Below are 20004 nucleotides of genomic sequence, written 5' to 3'. Positions count from 1 at the left end.
CGCTGCCTGGCAACTGCGGCGGGGGGCGGGCGCCGCGGGCGGGTTCCTGAGTGGTGGCCCCGCGCGCCGCGCCCGGCTCCCAGGTGCAGCGGGCCGTGGGCTTTGTGCGCCGGGCGCGCTCGCCCCGGGGACCCGTTCTGTTTTGGGGTGTTGGTGGAAGTACACACAATGGCCGGAAGGAAGGCCGCGGCCGCGCGGCCCCGAGCGTAGCGCCGTCTGACCTCGGCCCGCACCGACGGCGGGGCTGAACGCCGAGGGGCGAGGACACGCTCGTCCTCTCAGCCCTGCACTTTTTCTTCGGAAAGTTCTGCCCGTAAGGAGGCGTCCCCCGCGCCCTCGAGGTGGGCCTGTGCTCAGGGCCGCGCGCGCGGACAATGGCCAGGGCGGCCCGGGGCGCCCGGCGCCGCAGGAGTGAGGGGAAGTTGGTTTGCAGACCGGAACGCAGGTAGAGGCCGCGGGGCCGGGCCTGCCCCCAGGCCAGGGCCTATCTGTGCACATTTTTTCGCTTCCTTTTTACATTTTTTTGCGGAGTGCATTGCCTTGGGCGCTCGCGTCGCCCGCTGCCCGTCGCTCTGGGTGGACTGCACCCCTCTCACCCCTCCTGAGGCTGCGCTGCCCCCTCCGTCAGGCTCCTGCAGAGTCCGCCGGTTCGCCCTCCTCTGAGGGTGCGGGTTCTGCCTCTGAGCTCGAGTCCCGCCTGGTGGCCAGGTGTGACCCGCCCGCAGAGACGGGGCCGAGCCCTGGCCGGCCTTCTGCTCCCCGCTCCCTCTGTTCTGCCGCCTCCGAGTGCCCTAGGCGTCGCGTGACAACTACCGCGAGGACTTCGTGCGTTTCCTGTGCCGGATGTGTTACTTCCCAACCACCCCGGAATTCCACTTTGTGGATGAGGAGCAGGCCTGGAGAAGTGGGGTGATTCGCGCCTGGTTACCCTGCAGGTGCCCGCGGGCAGTGCGACGGGCAGTCCCGCGGCGGAGGGAGGCTGGCTGGTGGGAACCGGCGTGCAGGGCTCGGCGGTCCGGGCGGGGCCTAGGAATTTGCATTTCTATTCGTTAGCAGGTGGCGCTGTGGGAACCCTCTCCGCCGTGCAGTTAGGTGAGGTAAATCTGGGCGAGACATTTGCTCGTTAGATCTTGACCAAAAATAAATCGAACGGCTTACTGTAGATTGCTTGGAAAACTGGTTCAGAGTTCAGAATTTTTTTTTTTTTAGTCATGATTACAATATTAATCTGTGATTTAAAGAGGGGGCCATGGATTTAAGTGCGGAATTAAACTAATTAACCTCCAGTTTAAAAGGGGGGTCATGGATTTAAGTGCAGAATTAAATTGGAGATCTAAATAGTTGGTTATGTTTTCCACCAACTCTTGTTAATTTATCCATGATACAGCTTTTTTTTTTTTTTTTTTCTTTCCCTTTTTACTGGGGAGGGGACCTGAGCTCCCCGCTAAGACTCTTACTTATTTTCTCCTTCACCCTCTTCCGAGTTTAGGGTCTTGAAGAGCTTGGCACTTACCCTGGAAGTGCTCGGAGTACCCTTTTGATCTTCTCCATTTTTTGCTCCTCTGTCTTCCCCAGTTTCTCTCTTCTCCATCGAAGCAGTTTTCCTGGCTCTTCCTGCAGTCTGTTTCTGGCACTCCGTATCTGCTTTTCCCCTAATGAGTAAGTAGAAGGAAGTTTGATGCAGCCAGAGAATGTCAGAGTTGCTGGCGGATTGGCTCCCTTGTACTTGGATTGTGATTTCATTAAAAACTATATAGGACCTTTCTTTTCTTTTCTTTTTTTTTTTTTTTTTTTTTGAGGCACTTGGGACTAGACCCCATTGTGCTCCACCACAGCCCTTTAATATTGTTTTTTAAAATTATTTTTTGGTACTGGGGATTGAACCCAGGGACTCTTTATCCCTGGGTTAAATCCTCAGGGTTTAAATTATTTCTTTTTAGAATTTTGAGGCAGGATCTGCCTGAGTTGCTGAGGGAGGGGCTCACTAACTGACGGAGGCTGCTCAAACATGTGATCATCCTACCTCGCCTCCCAAATTACTTGGATTACAGATGTGCCCCCTTGAGTGGTCCCAGTCCTTTATTTACCTTTATTTATTTTTCAACAGGGACTTGCTTAGTGGCCCAGGCTGGCCTCTGAACTTGCTGTCCTCTTGCCTCAGCCACCGAGTTGCTGGATTGCAGGCATGTGCCACCGTACCCAGATAGACTTGTATTTGTGTGTATATATGCGATTTTCAAAGAATTTGTTCACTCAAACTGTAAATTATGGGAGGCAAAACAAACTTATAATTGAGAAAGGGTTTATTGCTTAGTGAGTGTAGATGAAGGTTCTGAAATGAGACTGCCTGGATTCCACCCCTGGCTCTTTCCATTTCCTGGCTGCAGACCTTGGGCTGTTCACACCTCGTGCCTCAGTTTCCCCACTGGGAGTTATGACCTGATCATTATTACTGGTAATAAGAACCTTTTTTCTTTTTCTTTTTCTTTTTCTGCATTGGGGATTGAACCCAGGGTGCTCCCCTGAGCTGCATCCACAGCTCTTTTCATTTTCTATTTTGAGGCAAGCTCAGGCTGGCCTTGAGCTTGTGACCCTCCTGCCTCGCTCCCAAGTCTCAGGATTACAGGTGTGCAGGCAACCTCTCCTTTTTTCTTTTAATATTTTTATTAGTTGTTGATGAACCTTTTTATTTTTATTTGTGTATTTATATGCAGTGCTGAGAATCCACCCCAGTGCCTCACATGGGCTAGGCGAGTGCTCTGCCACTGAGCTGCAGCCTAGCCCGGCCTGTTCCTCTTTTGAGGGTGGTGGTGGGGACTGAGTGAGTTGAAGTGTGCAGGAGGTTTGTGGCGTAGGGTAAGCATCCATTGTACGGTAGCTGTGAAAATACTGTGCCAAGTACTTTGGGAAATTAAATTTTGGGGGGAAGTACAAATGAGTAGGCAGTGTTAACTCATAATACCGAGTATGATGTGGAACTCTGAAGGCAAGGGCATTGGTCTTCATGGGGTCGTCCACTTGAGAATATCTTGTACCGTGACTAGGAGAAGACGTGTGTCTCGTGGTGGGATTGAACCAGGTCCTTACAGATGGTAGGCGAGGGCTCTACCACTCAGCTGTATCCTCAACCCTGAACTAGTGTTTTAAAGAAGCACTGTATGTGAATATACCATGTTGTAATTGGGAAGCAGAGAGTATGGCCTGTTAGGGGAACTGGTTGAAATGGCCTCTGGTAAGAGCTGATGCATTTGTACAGTGGAGATCAATCATGTCTACCTTGTAAATAGTGAATTTACAATTGAAAAATAGCTCTCTGGAGCTGGTTGCTCAAAACTAAATTCACTCCTATTTTCTATCTTAATGCTGTAATAAATTTTAGAGGTAGTGCCTTCTTTCTCCTCTGGGAATGTTGGTATATTTGGGATAGAAATTAGAGTGAGGGAGTTAGGAATAATTGAAGTTTTTTTTTTGCCCTAATTAAGGAAGTAAGAAAAGTTATCTTACTTGTGGTCAGGCCCCATTAAGTGTTTTTTATTAGGAATTTGACAGTTTTATTGGTGAAACTGAGAAAATGTTGCCGAATATATTGTTTGTTTTAAATAATTTGCTGTATGTAGGCGTTACTATTGACTATCACCTAAATGTGAATAGTTTATCTATAGATTGTTTCCAGATCAAAAATTGGTTTCAAGAAAATGCAGTATTGTAACTGAAATAAAATGAATAACTGCTCTTGGTCTTAGAATTTTTTTTTTTTATTAGTTCTGAGAACTGATCCACTGAGCTACATCCCCAGCCCTTTTTTAAAATTTTGAGAAAAGGTCTCACTAAATTGCTGAGATCACTGAAGTTGCTGAGACTGACCTTGAACTTGTTATACTCTTTTTTTTTTTTTTTTTTTGGTGAGGGTGGTTTCTTTTCACCCGGGATTGAACTCCGGCACTTGACCACTGAGCCACATCCCTAGCCCTATTTTGTATTTTATTTAGAAACAGTGTCTTATTGAGTTGCTTAGCGCCTTGCTGTTGCTGAGGCTGGCTTTGAACTCATGATCCTCCTGCCTCAGCCTCCCGAGCTGCTGCCTCAGCCTCCCGAGCTGCTGGGGTTACAGGTGTGCATCACCATGCTGGCTTAGACTTTTTTACTTTATTTTTTGCAGTGCTGGGAATGGAACCCAGGTCTTTGCACATGCTAGGCAAGCGCTCTACCACTGAGCTACATTCCAATCTGGTCTTAGACTTTAAGACCCTAAGTTACATTATATTATATCATTTGTGAAATGATAATTTGACAGAGGAGGATGACAGATGGGCATATATTATGTCTGCATGGGGAACTGGCAGAGGAATTGATCTTACAAGGAGATTTATTGGCTTCATTCCTTCCTCCTGTTCTTTCATTCATTCTCTTTCTTCCTTCTTTCCTCATAAGCATTTTAAAGTATGCAGTTTAGTGGTGTTAATTCCATTCACATCTCTATTTCTAGAACTTTCTTATCACCCCAAACAGAAAACTCCCTATACCCTGTGACAAAAACGCCTCATTCCTTTTTCAGTCCCTGGAGAACTTCTGTCTTTATGAGTTTGCTTATTTTATTTTATTTTTCTCTTTTTGCTATGCTGTCTGTCCAGCCCAGGGCCTCATGATGCTAGGCAAGTGCTCTACCACTGAGCTATACCCCCAGCACTGCCTGTTCTCTCTCTCTCTCTCTCTCTCTCTATATATATATATATATATTTTTTTTTTTTTTTTCCCTTTTTTTATTTTTTGGTCATGGGGATTGAACCCAGGGGTGCTCTACTGCTGAGCAACATCCCCAGTCTTTTTTTTTTTCTGTGTGTGTGTGTGTGTTGGGCATTGAACCCAGGGCTTTGTGCATCTGAGACAAGCACTCTACCAACTGAGTTATGTCCTCAACCCCACCCCACTTCCCTTCTTAATTTTAATTTTTATTTTTAGTTCTGTGGTGCTGGGAATTGAACCCAGGGCCTTGTGCTTGCAAGGCAAGCACTCTACCAACTGAGCTATATCCTCAGCCCTTTAATTTTTATTTTGAGATGTGTTCTTAGTAAGTTACCCAGGCAGGTGTGGAACTTGCCAACCTCCTGCCTCAGTCTCCTGAGTAGCTGGGATTGCAGCTGCCCTGGCTTAGGTATTTCACATAAGTGGATTAATAGTAATTATGCTTTTGCATCTTATTTCACTTAACATAATGTTTTTGTTGCCATAAGTTGTAGAATGTTCTGGAACATCAGTCCTTTTGAAGGCTGAATAATGTTCTGTCATCTGTCTGTGCCATCTGTGGATGGACACTGGATCGTTTCCACCTTCCAGCAACTGTGTACAAGAGTTGTGAGCGTTGCACGCAAGTGTTATTGGCGTCCTCATCATATCTTTCTTATAGACCTTGAGCAGGAATCTCTGTCAGTGTGTGTGTGCACATGCACACCTGTGTGTTTTAACCCCTTTTTCTGTGGCAGAAGAATTTGGGTGGCTGTGAATGCCTCTCTGGCCAGCACAGAAACACCTGTAAGAAGGTAGACAATAAAAACGTCCAGTAAATAGCGGGAACCATGGAAAAAAGCAATACCTGTAAGAAGAGTGTGTCCGCCACTCTGTCAAGGACACTGACTTTCAATTTATCTTTTTCCACGTGGTCTCTCGCCTCCTTTTTGCAGTGCTGGGAATTGAACCCAGGCCTTCATGCATACTTAGTAAGTGGTGTCTTGGATTGATTTCTTTTTTCTTTTCTTTTTCTTTTTTTGTACAAAAACTGTGGTAAAACATACATAGTACAAAACTTTTTTTGTTTGTTTGTTTTGGGTGTTGGGGGTTGAACCAGGGTCTCGTACATGGTAAACCAGAGATCAGCTGTTGAGCTACATCCCTCAGCCCTTTTTATTTATTTCTCATTTTTAATTTTTTGGTACCAGGGATGCATAACCACTGAGCCACATCGCCGGCCCTTTTTATAATTTTAAAAATTTTGAGACAGTCTCGCTGAGTTGCTTAGTGCCTTGCTAAGTTGCTGAGGCTGGCTTAGAACTTGTGATCCTCCTGCCTCAGCCTCCCGAGCTGCTGGTGTTACAGGTGTGTGTCACTGCGCCCGGCTTGCTGAGTGTTCTATGAAGCATTTTATCAAGTACTTATCTTCCTTCTGGTAACACCCTTATGGGGTTAAGGACACAGGTTATGGTCATTTTTAGTAAATTTGGGATTGAAATACATAGTATTTGCAGACAGGACACCAGTTCTGAACTCCTGCCTGACTTAGAGCTGACAAAACACCTTTGCCCTACCCCTTGCCTTCTGCGAAGAATACATTTAAAAAAAATAAAGTGAACTTTTACATCCAAATGATTTTACAATCTGGAGTAAGGTCAAAGGGACGTGTTCTTCGTGTGTTGGCAGAGCAAGCTGCTGTGCTTGAAATTCTGGACTGTCAATTTAAAAGTTAAATAAATACTTAGACACATTTTCTCTTAAACTGTTGTGCCAGAAAAAGCTGTAGGTTCTCCTGAATAGTTGATTTGATTTTTGTTTGTATTTTGTTTTTACTTATTTATGGTACTGGTGATGGAACCCAACCCAGGCCTCCTTTGTGCGAGGCACGCGCTTTACCAGTGATCCACATTCCCAGCCCTTCTCTCCCCTTTCTGTCTCCCTGCCCCAGTCCCTTTCCTCTGTTGATCTCCCTTTGATTTTTCATGACACACCCCCGCCACACACCTTCCTATTTCTCTTTCCCCTCTAACTTCCAAACTTCCAAACTTCCACAGAGAGAAAACATGACATTTCACTTAACATACTGGTCTCCATTCCACCCACTGTCTTGGAAATGATACACTTTCATTCTCTTTCTTTGTGGTTTTCTTTGTGGGGGCGGGAGGGGTGCGGTGGTGGCAGGGATTGAACCCTGGGCCCTTGGCCCCTGAGCCAAATCCCCAACCCTTTTTATTTTTTATTTTGACACAGTCTCACTAAGTTGCTTAGGTTCTCACAGAGTTGCAGAGGCTGGCCTTGAACTTGCAATTCTCCTGCCTCAGCCTCCTGAGTTACTGGGATTACAGGCATGTGCCATGAGCCTGGCTTAATTTAATTTTTTTTTAATGACTGAATCATACCACACTTTTTTTTTTTTGTGGTGCTGGGGATTGAACCCAGGGCTTTGTGCTTGCAAGGCAGACACTCTACCAACTGAGCCATATCCCCAGCCCATACCACATTTTCTTTATCCATTCACCTGTTTATGGACACCTAGGCTAGTTCCATAATTGGACTATTATTAATTGTGATGCTGTAAACATGGGTCTGCATGTATCTATCTGTCTATATCTACCTATCCTATCCTATATTATTATTATCATTATTATTAGTATTATTAGTGCTGGGATTTTAACCCAGGAGTGCTTTACTATGAGCTACATCCCCAGCCCTTTTAACTTTGAGATAGGGTCTTACTTAAGTTGCTTAGGGCCTTGTACTTGTGAGTCTCCTTCCTCAGCCTCTCAAAAGTATGTGAACTAACAGGGATGTCCCATCAGGCCCCACTAAAAATTTCAGAATCTTGATTTAAAAAAATCTGTCTTTATCAGAGTTTTTCAAAGAATTTTTTATAGTTGTAGATGGGCAGATGCCTTTATTTTATTTGTTTACTATCATGTAGTGCTGAGGATCAAACCCAGTGCCTTATGTGTACTAGGCAGGCGCTCTACTACTGAGCCGCAACGCCAGTCCCATCAAAGAGTTTGTCTTGGGAATTTCTAATTTTATTTCTAAGCACTTGCCATCGCATGTTTATTTTCTAAAGATTACATGAACTAAAATGGATTCTGTTGTTCAACTTCTTCTGTCCAGGGAAGTGAATACTTCCCTCTGAGTTGTGAGTTATGATACTTCATACCTTCCTGTTAAGTATTCGTAAAAGAGAACCTCTGAATGAATACCAGCCTGATGTAATTCCGTGTGGGAAATACCTGTTAAACCTGTGGAGATAAGCTCTTAGGAATGTGAATCGAAATGTTCCTGTGTTAAATAAGCAAGGGCTGTAGAAATCCTGGGAGCTACAGGTCCAGATCTGGTCTCTGGTGACCTGAGCTTACCTAGCATATTTGTTCGCTCCAATCAGACGTTGCTGAGACTGTCTCCCAGTGCCGAGAGGGTGGCGAGGCCTGGAAGTGCTTGGGAATCGAGTCACCCGTGAATCTTGGCACAGAGCACAATGCATTTAAAGAACTTTTTTAGAAGTCTCCTTCTCAGAGGCAGAAGTGACAGATTTTGATTCATTTTAAACTAGTCCAAGAATAGAAAAATGCTACTTTAAAAGTAACCGGGTCTCTGTGGGAGGACGACAGAGCTACAGAGGGCATTGATTTGGAACACCCACACAGCTAGTCATGTTTTGGGGGTTTGTGAGGTTGCTGTTCCCAGGCCCCAGCAGGCCTGTGGTGAAGCTCTGTGAGGATGGCATCTCGGGGTCGAGGAGAGCAGTGCTGGCCCACCTGAAAACAGCCGTCACAGTTCTGACCCAGAACTAGGCCTGCAGGTCCAGGTCCTGTGCTTTTTTTTTTTGGCAGGGGGGTGTTACTGGGGATTGAACCCGGGATGCTTTACCCTTGAGCACATCCCCAATCCTTGTTGTTTTTTATTTTGAGACAGGGCTTTGCTGAGTTGCTGAGGCTGGCTTTGAACTTGCAGCCCTCCATGTCACTGAGAATTACAGGCATGGGCTATCATGCTTGGCTCTCGTCTTTTCTTAAAATCCAAGAAAAAATCCCAGCCCATTTCCAGCTTCTCTGCTTAGCTCATACAGACAGATTGCAACCAGTGTCTCCCTTCCTCCTGGTTCTGGCAGCCTCCCTGTGGTCACAGGTGCAGGATGCTGACTGGGATGAGGTGAGTGGTAGGGTGCTTGCCGAGCACGCCCAAGGCCCTGGCTTTGGGTCCCAGCACCTGGAAGAGTCACCCAGGGCTACGCACGTGTGAGGCAAGTGCAGTACCATTGCGCTACAGTGCAACCCTTGGAGAAAATTTTAATTAGCTTGGCACTTAGGTACTTAGTGTTTTAAAAAGTGTTTTTTTGTGTGGAACTGGGAGCCTAGTATACAAGCTCTTGCTATCCCACTGAGCTATATCCCCATTCCTTCAAAATTATTTTGAAACTTTTTTAAACTTGCAAAACAGTGACCAGAACAGGGAAGGAACAAAAATTGCCATGTGTCCTTTAGAGGTTCTCATTCAGGCTTTGCCAGGTGTTTCGGTGGTGAATGTTCTGGTAGCCGTGGAGCCAGTCCAGGGTGGCGTTTCCACCCACTTTCTTGTTCTGTAGTTTGCTTTATTATTCATGCATTTATTTAGCAGTATTGGGTACTGAGCCCAGGGGCACTCAGCTGCTGCCCTATGTCCTCAGTCCTTTTTTATTTGTTTTAAATTTTGAGACAGGGTTTTGCTAAGTTGCCCCACGTGACTTTGAATTTGGGATCCTCCTGCATCAGCCTCCCAAGGAGCCACCTTTGGTGCCTGGCTCATGTGCTTTTGTATTTGTATTGTTGGTGATGTGCTTTTGTGTTACCCTTCGGACCTCTGAGGGCTGTAGGGCAGACAGTTTATAGAACGGCCTTGACCTCGAGGGCGTCCACTTCTTTCTCATGATTAGACTCCCTGCAGCATTTTGGGGTGGGATTGTTAGTGTTTTCCTTTTGGTCTGTGGGATAGAGACTCGAGTTAGCTCCTTGGTTTAGATAGTATGTGTCCTGTTTCCCTTGGTTAATGAGTATTTCGTGTGGTGATGGATTGTGATGGCGACATTTGTCTTGTCTTTTTCTTCATTAGACTTGAGGAATCCTATTTCTTTTTCTCTGAGAGCAGGGAATTTTGGGGGGTGGTGGTGAAGGTCAGTGCATGGACTTAAATCCCATTATGGTTACAGTCTGAGTCCTGGAACTACTGTTTTTCTAAAACTTAAGTATTGTACATAATGAGGTTTGACAAAATGTCTAAAATGGGGTTGAGTTTTACAGCATGGTTTGACTTTGAGACCTTGAGGAATTGAGCATCTGGTAGATCTGGATTCTTTTTTTTTTTTTTTTTTTTTTTTTAATAAAAGAGTCCTCCAGCATTTATTTTCATCTGGTAGTAGTATCATAAGGGTAATCAAAACAATATGAACAAATGTTTTAGAAATATATTCCCAGCAAGGACACCTTAAAAAAAAATCTAGCTTTCTTTGTAATTGCTCACTTCATTGATCATTTGAGACACTTTGTAGCAAAGTAATATTATTTCCCTTTATCATGATTCCCCACTCCCCCCAACCCCCACTTGCCCACCCCACAAGGTTGTTTTCTTGACTTTGTTTAAGAATGCATCTCAGACTAGGACTGTAGCTCAGTGGTGGAGGGCTTGCCTGGCATGGGTGGAGCACTGGGTTCGATTCTCGGCACCACATATAAACTAAATAAATTTCATTAACTAAAACATGTTAAAAAAAAGAACGCATCTCTTCTGCATCTTCTTTTTTTTTTTTTTTTTTTTTTAACTCTTTGTGCATATATATTTAGATTATTTTGGTATATTTTTTCCAGACAAGTTGTCTATTTGTAGTAGTTATTAGGCAAATGTTCTATGCATTTTCAAAGATTTTGATAGATATTTTTCAAAATTGTGATCTTCTGCATCTTCTAATACAAGGTTCACGTAGTCATCAAAACCAATAACACAGCCCTCTGTCCGAATGTTCACTTGCTCATAGAGCCACACCTGCATCAGGCGTCTGTTTTGGAAGTATCTAAAGATGAGGTTGATGGGCTGCACCATTACTTTCTGGACTTTCTGGCCTCAGCCACCATACGCCATGGTGCAATCTTGCAAGACCACACCAGCCAGCACATCACCTCAGGTGGCAACTTCCAGAATTGGTAGATGATGGATTCTAAAGGATTATGGGGCTGGGAAGTAACTCCGTGGTAGAGCCCTTGCCTAGCATGCGGCAGACCCAGAGTACCATCCTCGCACCACAAGAAAAATTTTGGACAATTGACGTTAACAAGTTCCTTCCACTTGGGGCCTGGGACCGGGTTCTAGGCAAGACTCCAGCAGAGCCAGGGCTCCTCCTCTTGGCTGTTCTTGGAGGGGGTGAGAAGTCTGTTTTGTAAATTGTCCTGCAGATGTCAGCTTTTTATAATAAACTTTAAGATAGCAAGTTAATTTCTTTCCTGTCACTCAAAAGACAAACCAGTAGGATCAATGAACTACCTTAAGCATATTTTAAAATTAAAAAAAAAAAATTATTCAAAAACATTCTACAGGACTGGGGAGATAGCTCAGCAGGTAGAGTGCTTGCCTTGCAATCACAAGGCCCTGAGTTCGAGCCCCAGTACCGCCAAAAAAAAAAAAAAAATTCTACAGAAGTTCCCAAAGGGACATAGAAGGGATGGAAGTATGTTAACAAAAAAACAAACAAACAAAAAAACCTGTTAAATGTAGTGTGTACCAACATGTGAGGGATGACTGTTTCCTTCTTTTAGTAATTAGTAATTATAGGTAGAACCTAGAGCTGGCTATTAAAATACCATTAATTCCAGAGGGAAAAATATTTTCAGCAGCCTAAAAAATTGCTAGAATATAGTGTTACATGTGATAACCTAATTTTAATGAGCCAGGCACAATGGCGCATGTCTGTAATACCAGCCGCTCTGGAGGCTGAGGCAGGAGAAGGATCACGAGTTCAAAGCCAGCCTCAGCAACTCAGTGAGACGCTGTCTCTAAACAAAATATAGAGGCCAAGGATATGGCTCAGGTTAAGCACCTTGGGTTCAATTCCTGGTACCAAAAAACAAACACTCCCTCAAAAAAAAAAAGCAAAAAACAAAACTAATTTTAATGAAACCAGAACTTTTTAGGATAACATCTGTTGACTAGAGTTAGATCCTTTTCATTTTAGGAAAAAATATGGAGCATTGTAGATGATGGTTTTTTTTTTTTTTTGCGGTGCTGGGGATCGAACCCAGGGCCTTGTGCTTGCAAGGCAAGCACTCTGCCAACTGAGCTATCTCCACAGCCCTATAGATGATGAATTTTAAGTTTTTCTTCTGGTGCTCATCATTTTGAAGAAACTACATTCTTTAATGAAAGGTTTAAATTTTTTAAAACTCTTAAGTTGCATTTAACTTTCCCATAGAATTAAGTGATATCATAAGTTATTTTATTCTCACTAGTGATGTTTCAGTTAGTGGAGACATTCAAGAATATTTTTGTTGAAACTTGGATTTAGTGATGCTTAATAAATTGATTTGGGGTAAAATTTAAGTTTTATAGTTTTGCAAAAAGTAACTGGACACTAGATCTTGAAGAATGAAGACAACTTGAAGACACCAGAGAACCAAGGCAGTGATGGCCTGCCTTCTACATCGGTCCAGGAAAAGGAATGTCACCAGCGCAGGAATATAATCTACTTTTTTAGGGAGTAGAAATCAGAACCTTAAATTTGGATGAGATTTTTCTAGCAAAAATTTCCTCTCCCCATTTTTTTTTTTTTTGGGTGCTGGGGATTGAACCCAGGGCCTTGTGCTTGCAAGGCAAGCACTGTACCGACTGAGCTATCTCCCCAGCCCCCTCCTCTCCCCATTTTTTAAACCCTTAAACTGGTTGAATATTTATGGAATTTTGAATATTGTTACCTGTCTTAAATATTGTCTGTTGTCTTCTCTGTGTGGACAGCATCTTAGTGATAGGTATCTTAGCTAATTTTGAAGATTTTGTCATTGTTAATTGAGAAAAGTATCAAGTTCTGATATTGTTCTAGTGAAAACATTAGATATTTATGATTTTTATAATGTTGAAGTTTATCTCTTCATATTTAAGTAAGTAGGCAAATAGATCTTAATTGCTTATGAGTAAAAATAACAAAACTTAGCAATCTGCAAAACTTTGTGCAGAAGAAAATATAGTCATTATGTCTGTACCATTTGAATGAATTTCCTTCTAGTTGCAGTGGGTCTTTAGGTGGTAAGTACAAGATTTTACTAACTTGAATTGCTGTTGAAACTCATGGCTGTCTCTCATTATTAAGGGGCATAACTTTGACAGTTGCCTGTCAGCTGTGTTTTGCGACTTATGTGATGTGTTCATCTATGTGATTGGTCTGACATTCATAATTTTTTCCTTGAACCAAATTCCTTTTTAAAAAATTCTTTTTAGATGTACATGACATGACAGTAGTGTATTTTGACATTATACGTACATGGAGTATAACTTATTCTAAGTTCCTTATCTTTATAGAATATAATTTATGTTGATATATTAAAGTACTTTTCAGTGTCCACTGTAATGTTTGCCTTATGAACGAAAAGGAAATGTAACTTGGTTGCAGCTGTGATGAGCTGCCATTAATTTATTACTTAAGGATTGCTTAGTATACATTTCTAATCACTGTAAATTATTTACCCTTGGGTTCATTCTTTTTTTAAAAAATCTGCCTTTTATTATTTTGCATGAAATAGGCAATTTGGAAATGGAGATGTGAATTCTAATTCATTTTATAAAAATGATATGTAACATAGCAAGACTGCTCATCTTTCTGGACTGGGCTTACTTATTTATAAAATACTAGAACAAAGAGGTTGATTTAGATTGTTGTAAATTTGAATTGGAAAAATGCTGTTTGAAAATAATATATGCCAAAGAAATAGAGCATGAAAGTTTAAGGAATTAGAAGATGATCAGGGATTAAAAGAAGATCCAGGGGGGTTGGGGAGATAGCTCAGTCGGTAGAGTGCTCGCTTTGCAAGCACAAGGCCCTGGGTTAGATCCCCAGCACCCCCCCCCCCCAAAAAAAAAAAAAGATCAGGGTCATGGTACCTCCTCCCTTATCAGTCTCATGTGAAACTTGTTTTGAGGAAGAAATATATTGAAAATTAGAAGAATTTTAGAGAACAGAATGTTCACAAATATTAAGAACCTCAGCTGTTGTTAGTGATGATGGTGTGTGAAGAGCTCTTTTCCTTTCACTCATAAAATACTTTTTTTTTTGATGCGTTCAGTAGTAACAGCAAGAATCAGTAAAGCAGAAGTATAGACAGACAAGAAAACTTATATGGAATTAATTATTGGCTTGTTTTGAGGTACAGCAGATCAGAACAGCAAGGACACAGATAACCCTAACCCTGAATTTGATCTCCAGCAAGAAACAGGAGCATTTTGAGGGCTGGCTGGAGTCTGTTTCAGAGATACAAGAAGTCCCTGCATCCATCGAGCAGCAGTGGACCAGAATAAGATGAAAAGGGAACGGCAGAGTCAGTCAAGCTCATCGCAGAACTCACAAGCCCGAAGTGAAACATTCCTAATGGAAAAGTGGAGGCCGCTGAGTGAATGGGACAGACGCTGCAGACCCAGGGGTGACTCCAGCAGCCCCTCCGTGTCCCCGTCTTGCTTTCTTGAGTTTCCGTTCCCGCAGTCAGCTGTGGTCTGGAGTTATTAAATGGAAAATTTCAGAAACAAACAGTTGTTAATCTTGAAGTTTGGTGCAGTACTGGGTGTTGCGAGGCCGCCTCCCGCGCCCGGGGGATCCATCCCGCTGTGCGGCGCTGCCTGGGCCTCGCTGCCTGTGGTCAGGCCACCGGCAGGTGTTGGTGCTGTGTCCAATGACACTTTCTTTACCTGAACCATGGCCCGCAAGCTCAAGAGCACCGACGGGGGCAGTCTGGGTGCACCAAAGCAGCGAAGCCGCAACGTGCTTCCGTCGAGCGAGAAGGTGAAGGTCCTGGACCTGATCAGGAAAGAGCAGAAGTCCTACGCGGAGGTGGCCAAGATGTACGGGAAGAACGAGTCCTCCATCCGTGAAATCGTGAAGAAGGAAAAGGAAATCCGCCCCTGCGTCGCCGTCACCCCCCGGAACGCCAAGGTCGCGGCCACGGTGCGGGACAAGCGCCTGGTGAAGGTGGAGAAGGCGCCGAGCGTGTGGGTGGAGGCCATGCGCGGCCGGCTTGTCTCCCTGGACGGCAGCGCCGAAAGGCTCTGAGCCTGTGCCGCGAGCCCGGCGGCGCGGGGCCCGAGAGGAGGCCCTTCACGGCCAGCAAGGGATGGCTGCACAGGTTCAGGAGCAGGTTCGGTCTGCAGAGCAGCCAGGGTCCGGGAGAGGCCGTGCCTGCCCCTGAGGAGGGGACCTCCGCGTGTCCGGCGAGTGGAGGCAGTGGGTTAAGGATAAAGATGCGTCCAAAGCCGGGCGTGCGTTGTGATGCGAGAGGCAGAAGAGGGGTGAGTACGGTGCTGGGTGATGTGCTGAGAGCGGCCAGGGTCCCGTAGCCCACGGCGGGGGACTGAGCGTTGACCTCCACCGTGCCCGGGTCCTGCTTTACCGTGGGTATGCGAGAGGAGGAAAGAAGAGGACGTGTCGGGTTTGGACCATGGGGAGTTGCAGGCGTGCGCTGGGGTCCTGGGGCGCCTCCCCTTTTAATAAGGGGGACTACTATGTTTTTTGTGTGCCCGTCTTGGTTTTTTATCACTTTCCTCCTGATGGCAGTGCCCTACTTTGCCCTCTAGTCCACAGGGCTCCAGGTAGCCTGTCAATCACAGCGTATCCTGTGCAGTATTGTTATGAGTCGTAATAATTGGGCTTTAGGTAGACTCGAGACACATGTTCAGATCTGTTGTAGAAAAAAGTAGCAGGAAGATGTAATAGTATTGCTTGGGATCACAGTACAGGAAGGAGTGCGGTAAGCTTAAAGATGCATGCGGCTGTCTGTCTGTCTTGGGGAGGAACTCTTATCTGCAGAAGTGCGGTCCTGTAGGGAAGCAGTGGAGAAGGGTCTGATATGTTTTGTGCTCTTGGATGGCACTGTGTGGGTCTGGGCAGCCTTGAGATATAGTTACATCAAGTCATGGATTTTCCCTTTTTCACTTGAGTTGCCTTGAAATGGGAATATATAATCCTGTAATCCAAGATATAAAGAATATGGAGGTTCTCAGTTGATGGGGCCAGTCATTCTTACTGAAATAACAAAGAATGTTCTAAGATTATAAAACAAAACTTGCATGAAAATACCAAGAAATCAACAAGACAGGGATTTTTAAGGGAAGACTGATATTAAAAGGAAAATGAGCCAGACACCATGGCACATTCCTATAATACCAGTGACTTGGGAAGAAACCGAGGCAGGAGGATTGCAAAACCAGCCTTAGCAGCTTAGCAAGGCCCAGAACAACTGTGAGACAGTGTCACAAAATAAAAATAAAAAGAACTGGGAATGTGACTCATTGGTTGAGTGTCCCAGGGTCCAATCCCCACTACCAAAAAATAATTTAAAAAAAGAATAAAAATAAATGAAAGGAAAAAGTGGAGTTGTGGCTCAGTGGTGAGCATGTGTTTAGAATGTACGGGACTCTACCTCAGTCCCAGTGCTATGTGCACACATCCACACCCACAGGAGAAAGTGGGAACTCGGGTAACGGAAATGGGAATTACTTTTACCACACCAACTCGTTTTGAAAGCTTTGTGGGTGAGAGGCACAGAAATCAAAGATTAGAGCCTGCACAAAATTCTTGGGTCAGGGAGAAGACTCTTCTCTTCAACAAGGTAAGACCCCAAATAAGCATGTCAACCTGCATTAGTGTTTGTGGTCCAACATGTCCTTGGATTTTGGTGATTCCAGGCCTGGTAGTGTTCCCAGACACTTGGAGGATCTGCTTTCATTCTAGACATTTTTTTTTTTTTTTTTTCCCTGTGCTGGGGACCAAACCCAGGGCCTCATGTGTGTACCAGGCAGGCATTCTACCACTGAGTACCTCCTCCCCACGTGTATGTGTATGTATATAGGGCTATGTGTACGTGCACACAGTACGTGCATGCATATGCACTCACACACTTGTGTGTGTGTGTATATATATATATAAAATATATATATACATAAAAAATATATATATATATATATATTTTTTAAGCTTAAAATGACCACATGGAAATAAAGATACAGGCATACATGGGAATAAATATTGAGGTGTGCACAGGAATCACCTGAAGCAGCAGCAATAGACGTATAGAGACTTGAGATTTTGGAATTACCAGAGACTATAATTACCCTTATTTATGTTTGGAAAAATAGGACAGGTTTGAAAATCTTTAGGAAATAGCAAACTATAATATATGATGTGGTAACAAATAGAAATCCTAGAAATGAAAATCACAAGCAAAATTAACAACCTGATGGTTTGTTTTAACAACAGAGTAACACAGATGAAGAAAGAATTAGTGAAATGGAAATTAAATCAGAAGAAATATGGTTCAGTACAGAGAGGAAAACATGCGAAAAGACAGAAGAGGGTAAGAGACTTAACAGGACAAAGTGAGAACTAACATTTAATCTGAGTCTCAGTAGGTCAAGAAGTAGAAAATGGCAAGTCTCTGAGAGAGAATATTTGAGTTTCCCATATCTGAAGAAGGTCATATAATGAATGAAAAGAAATTCACACCCTTGACACACAGTGCAGCTGTATAAAACCAAAGACAGTGTATCTTAAAAATAATACAGTGAGTGTGGGGAGAGTCTTCCAGAGAGACTGTAATGACTTGTTGGTGGCTGCAGTGGACGCCAGGATACAACCAAGCCAAAAGATGATGGACTCGGTTACCTCCATGGGCTAAAAGGAAACAATCCTTCACCAGGTTTCTATTCAGGAAAAGAATTTTTAGCAAACAAAAATAGTTTTTTACCAGGAGGAATTCCAAAGCATAAGCTTCAGGCAGAAGGAAATATAAGGTGCAAGAAAGAACAAGCAAAGAATGTCATAAATATGTTTTAAAATCTGAAATGAAAATTAAATTGTTTAAAGAAAAAATGTTGCATTAAAATACAGATACACAAAACTGAGTAATTAACAAGTTGTATCTACTAATAATTGTCAGAACTAAAAGAAGAAATAAGGATTGGAAATGGCTGACAATTAACTGACAGTTTGTATAAATAATTTAGAGTCATCATCAGGGCCAGTTTGGTACGGGGCTTAGGGCCTAAGTAGCAGTTGAGACGTCCTAGGAGAAATACAAATGTGAAAAAGAGAGATTTGTGTGTGTGCAGTAGTCATGAGGCATTTATAGTGACTAGGTCATAGTCTCCAGAATGTTCATGGGACTGATGCTTCATATGTTTAAACGATCATTTCTAAAAACAAAATCAAAAACAAAAACAAAAACGATCATTTCTGCCGGCAATACAAAATTTTTGGCATCTCAGGAACTATGAAGATGTTCATGTTATTTCAGTATAGAGAATTTAAAAATATGGAAATAAAAAGGCCAAGGTGGCCTCCCTGAGATGTGGGGCCTTGGGCAATACCGTTCTGTTGGGCTGCTGTGGGCTGGGAAGTGGCACTCCCTGTGTGCAGCGGGGAGAGGGTGCAGACTGCTCCCGGAGGCAAGCTCTGCACACTGAGTGGCTTTGGTCTTTGGGATTTTAATTGATACGGAGAATCCGTGTTGCTGGTGCTGCATGTGGACTTTCCCCTTTAGCATGCCATAAAACATTTGTTCTTTTCTCAGGAGTCTGTCCATTTGGTCTTTTTCTTTAGGGGTCCTCTTGGACCAGGAATCCTGGGGTTGACCATGAAGAGGTCACCTGGTGCTGGGCTGGACTCTGCTGGCCTGTGGGCCCTTGTTAATGGATCATTTCACAACAGTTGCCGCCAGATGGCTCTAGGGGTCATGAGGATTTTTATAAGTGTATTAGATAGAGTTAAATCTGTCTAATAGACGTCCTTCCTGTGTTGGTGAAAGTTTCCATGTGTAGGTACATGTGGCTTCTGAACACTTACAACATGGCTGGTGCTACTGAGCAACGGAACTGTTACTGAATCTTGATTTAAACCTGACTAACTGAAGTGGCGGTCAGCAGATGAATCTGGTCACTTGTCTCTTTCGGGTTGTTTGTTGAGGACTGATTTTCTGCCTTACAGAGTGAGACTGTTGCAAGCTGCACAGTGAGGCGACGAGTACCTTGCGTTAGACACTGAGGAGCCGAAAGCCTGACGCTGTGCTGACTGAATTGTCTCAGTTCAGTTTTTGTGCCTTTTCTTTCTTTTTTTTTTTAAATTTTATATTTTTAGTTGTAGATGGACACAATACCTTTATTATTTATTTTTATGTTTTGCCGAGGATCAGACCCAGTGCCTCACATATGCTAGGCAAGATCGCTACCACCGATCACCACCCTCAGCCCTTTGTTCCCTTTCTGTATTTGTTTATTCGTTTACATTTTTGGTACCAGGAATTGAATTCCCGTGTGCTTTAACCACTAAGCCACATCCTCAGACCTCTTTATTTTTTATTTAGAGACAGGTTGTCACTAAGTTGCTGAGGCTGACTTTGAACTTGAGATCTTCCTGCCTCAGCCTCCCCAGCTGCTGGGGTTACAGGCCCCTTTCTATATTTAAAATACAGACTTGCCCAGCTGGCTTGGAACTTGCAGTCCTCCTGCCTCAGTCTCCCTAGTAACTGGGATCACAGATTAGAGACCACTGTGCCTGACTGGGATCCATCTTTTTTTTTTTTTTTTTTTTTTTGCGGTGCTGGGGATCGAACCCAGGGCCTTGTGCTTGCAAGGCAAGCACTCTACCGACTGAGCTATCTCCCCAGCCCGGGATCCATCTTTTTGTTTTTAAGATTTTATAGAATCCACAAACAATTTCATTCATTTTTCCTTTTTGTTCCAAGGAGTCACTACTGATGGAGTTCAGAAGTTAAGTCATGGTAGATGCATTCCTTGTGAATGCAGAATAAATGCCCTATTTTTCTTGCTTTAAATTTTTGTTTCATGGGCTCTTCTCTTATTTTTGGCAAACCCAGAGCCTCGCACATGCTAGGCAAGTGCTCTGCCACTGTGCTACATCCTCAGCCCTTTTTATTTATTTTATTTTCAGACAGGGCCTCACTGAATTGTCCAGCCTGGACTCCAGTTTGCAGAGCCTGCCTCAGTCTCCTGAATTGCTGGGACTACAGGAGTGTGCCACCTGGCCTG

The 20004-nt window shown here is 43.7% G+C and overlaps 1 protein-coding gene across 5 annotated transcripts in view; it reads left to right on the top strand.

Annotated features, from left to right (window-relative positions):
- Window positions 1–20004, top strand: part of Gtf2i (general transcription factor IIi) — a 95761-nt gene that overhangs the window by 846 nt on the left and 74911 nt on the right. For 2 of the 5 annotated variants that reach the window (XM_047533699.1, XM_047533697.1), the window contains exon 1: window positions 17267–17315. The exons of 1 other annotated variant lie outside the window; for it this stretch is intronic. The gene's annotated coding sequence lies outside the window, so the exon portion shown is untranslated. Of the gene's footprint in view, window positions 1–60; window positions 342–916; window positions 936–17266; window positions 17316–20004 lie in introns of those variants that run through there. 2 more of the 5 variants (XM_047533700.1, XM_047533701.1) reach the window with 2 other exon arrangements.

This window comes from Sciurus carolinensis, chromosome 18, assembly GCF_902686445.1.
Source record: "Sciurus carolinensis chromosome 18, mSciCar1.2, whole genome shotgun sequence".
In the NCBI taxonomy this organism is placed as follows: Eukaryota; Metazoa; Chordata; class Mammalia; order Rodentia; family Sciuridae; genus Sciurus; species Sciurus carolinensis.
The sequence above is the reverse complement of the archived record's forward strand: the minus strand, read 5'-3'. Positions and strand labels throughout refer to the sequence as shown.